The sequence below is a fragment of the Euprymna scolopes genome, chromosome 38 (genome assembly GCF_053919585.1).
Source record: "Euprymna scolopes isolate OS-2025 chromosome 38, ASM5391958v1, whole genome shotgun sequence".
NCBI lineage: Eukaryota > Metazoa > Mollusca > Cephalopoda > Sepiida > Sepiolidae > Euprymna > Euprymna scolopes.
In genome coordinates, this window is record NC_136519.1 from 33099715 (window position 1) to 33103567 (window position 3853).

Consider the following 3853-nt stretch of genomic DNA (forward strand, 5'->3'; position numbering starts at 1 on the left):
TATATATATACTAGCATTTCAGCCCGGCGTTGGCCGGGTTTTGGATATGTCTGTTGAGCAAAAAAAAAAAAAAAAAGTGGTAGTAGGAGACAGGCTCGAACCCGTACCGCGACGGAGGAAAAGAACTGGGAAAACCTGACGCCTATGCTGTTACGACCAACCCCAAACCAGAAGTGGCATTTTTAAAAATTATGGCTAGACAATCGAAATGAAAGGATGACTTTCAAAAATATCGGCGAAAAAAGCGACCCCCCCCCTGTAGAAAAGTTCCCAGTTGAAGGTAAAGATATTAATGATTTTAGCCAATTTTTCGATATTTTTCGTCTGAAAGGTCGGACTTTAAAACGATACTTATCTTGATAAAATCTGTCGCCTCTGTCAAAACTTTTAGGCAGACATGCAAATATATATACATACATACATACATACATACATACATACATACACTTATATATTAATAACTAAAAATTTTCGACCCAAACCGATTAAAAAAGCTTGCCCTATCTCTGAATAACCTTTATGTAAAATTTCAAATGTTTAGACCAGAAATTGTCTGAGTAATTTGGTAGAGACGACAGAGGTCAATTTTTTCTTAAACTTTGACCCCTATTATGACCCCTTAACATTTATGGTTTTGTACTCAAATCAAGTTATTAAGTTAGATCCATGTCCAAGGAACCTACATCGAAAATTTCAAGAGTTTAGACCCAAATTTTTTAATAAAAATAAGTTTTGGTTTTAGTTTCGACCCAAATCATATGGATATATTTTTTTAATTTTGAAATTTCAACGTTTTGATATATAAAAATCGATAGAACGTTAACTCTGTAATAGTATATACGAAATCTGCAAGAATTAAAATATCATATTTAAGCGTACTTTACGAGCGGGCTACGCCCGGGCGTCCCTGCTAGCTTAGATAAATACTTTTGCATTTTTAACAAAAGAGCTACAATAATATCACAGCGATTCTTGGCCTTTTGGTCCAGATCAAAGTGTAGTATCTGTTCTTCAGATGCTGCACTTCATTTTCTTGTTCTCTTTCGGTGGAGGAGAAATCCTTCACGACTGAGACAATTTTTATTTTTGTACCTTTTCTCCACGTTAAAAAACGACCCTGGTGTCTAACTCTGTCCCGTGGGGAGGCATAGTAAATAGGTACAATAATATCACAGCATCTCCATTTACACTGAACATCTACAGAATGCCAACATCAATATATTACATATGAATGGGTCACCTGTGGAATTTCCACAGGTCCCGCTAGTTAAAACAATAATCAGTTTATAATGAATTCTTCCAATCTACCTTTTTGTTAATATGGATCATTGTTTCTTATCAAGGTCAAGAGGCCACTCAAGGATAAAGGTTATTGAATGTCAGGTGACACAACATCATATATATATATATATATATATATATATATATATATATATATATAAATATAAATGTAAAGTTGGTTCGTTCTAAAGAAATAAAACCATGTTTATACGTTACCAATTTATTTGAAATTTTCAGACAACCCATTTTTAGAGTCGAGGTATGTTTTTAAGTTATTAAAATAAATTTACCTAATTAAAATTAAAATATTAAATAAAATAAATATATTTATTTATCGTTTCTGCGAATCTGTTCTGTTGATAAAACTGAACTTCCGGTTCGATTCATTTCACAGCCACGAATTGACGAAAGGTTTAATTTTCTGTTAACTCGATAAGTAAAAAAAAAAAAAAACATATTTCATTTGTTTATCTTCCAAATTTTTTAATTTACACATCTTTTCTTTATTATATAAGGCCAAAAAAAAAGTTTGTTGCTTGCTTTTGAGTTTTTTTTTTATATAAGATTACTCATGCAGAGAGTGATCCGTGCTGAAATAATGTTATTATTTAAAAAGTCATTCTTAACATGGGGAGGTAAGGATGTTTTGTACCTATTCTGTACTTTAACCTTACAATTGAATAAATAAAAAAAACATATCGTAAAACGTTATTTAAACGTGGAAATATGATTTGAAAAATAGCGTGGCTCTCTGCATTAGCACCATTTTTATTTATTATTGTTGTTTCACGAATTTTCGGCCAACTATTCCTCTGGCCTTCATGAAAAGAAGTCCTTTTATAAATGTTCAGTAACTTTTTCCTTTTATTATTCTTAAAGAGTAAAACTTTTCTTATTCATGAAAGGAGTTAAGCCTACGTAAATAAACAAATGTTTGTACACGTGACAAATTATCAATAAATGGTTTAGTTACTTTTTTTAAAAAATGTTTGTAAAAGTGCGAAAGGCGACGTTACGTAGTTGTACAAACATTACTCCCATGCTTAATTTCTATACTTATAGGTTTTTGGAATTTTTTTTCACTGGATTATTATTGATTGGACACTAATTAAACAGATTATTAAAAAAAAAATGTAAAAAAGAAATCATTATTTCGACATTTGAAAGTGGTGCTCACTTTTTAGTTACAACGTTCTGATAAATCAGTCACCCATTTTGTAAGCAATAAAAACGCGGTATATCAAAACCATAGAAAGTAAAAATAATGAGTCTCATCCGCATTTGTAAGTCAGAAATATATTTGTTTCTCAAAGAAAAAAAAATAGAGAGAACAGGACTTTTTTTAATTGTTTTCATGAAAATAAAGTTTCGAGATTTTTAATTATTTTTTTTTATTACTTATTTAGTCAGTTTGTGTTTTTTTTTTTTAAATTGTTTTTGTGAAAGGTGAGTTTTTTTTCAAAACCTTTGTTTTGTTTCTTTTTAATTTTTTTAAAGTATTATAAATTTCACTAACATGCTGGAGAAATGTTTAATAATTTGGTATTTTTTTAGATTAGGTCCACCTCTACAATTTTCCTTTCAATGACGACAGTTATAGGTTTCCGAGTATGCTGAACACGCAAATTGCATTGAAATTTTGCGGAAATAAATAGTTGTATTATGCATTGTATTCTTCGGCGGCCATCTTTTTACGTGCACACGCGCCATAAACAAATACACACACGTAAAAAAGATGGCCGCCTAAGATTACAATGCATAATACAACTTTTTATATCTTGATAACTACTTATTTCTGCAAAATTTCGATGCGATTTTCGTATTCAGCATAGTCGAAAACCATTTCAAGTCGTCATTTAAAAGAAAATTGAGGAGGTGGACCTAATCTAAAAATTTACCAATAATTTTTAATCCCGTACGCCTCCCGATACATTGCTTCGTCAACATGCGACCATTTTATATCTCCCGAAGACACTTCCGTATTTAGAAAAAAAAAATAAATAAATAAAAAGTGACCGATTTACCAGAACGTGGTAACTAAAAAGTGAGTATCCCTTTCAAATGTTGAAATGATTTTTTTTTTTTCAATTTTTTTTTTCATAATCTGGTTAGTGTTCAATCAATAATAATCCAGTGAAAAAATTTCAAAAAACCTATCAGTATAGAAACTCCACCACGTAAGTAAATAAATAAATGTTACGTGCGCATGCGTTAGCCTTGACTAGGGGGGTACTAAGGGAACGACCATTAAATAATTCTGCGGGTCGCCATGGAACTCAACGCCCAAGGAGTATCAACATAGTTTTCATGATCCGAAGAAATTTTTTTTTCCGAAAAGTGGGTGATCACTTTTCCATCTAAATTTAACTTAAAATGAGCACCCACTTTCTGGCCACCTGAGGAAGGGGCATTTATTTTCGTGTTTATTGGCTTAAAGGTTTTTTTTACAAGGCAGTTTGGTACGCGAATGCATATTTAACAGTTTTCGTTTATGCTCACGCATAGCATAAACAAAGGCTACGTCTGTGAAATGGAAAATAGTCCCAGAGTTCAGGGGTTAATACCATGCAAA

At 31.5% G+C, this 3853-nt stretch overlaps 1 pseudogene; it reads left to right on the plus strand.

Moving 5' to 3' along the window:
• Positions 1–964: 964 nt before the first annotated feature.
• On the plus strand, positions 965–1200 carry LOC145263459 (U2 spliceosomal RNA; annotated as a pseudogene).
• The last annotated feature ends 2653 nt before the right edge of the window (positions 1201–3853 follow it).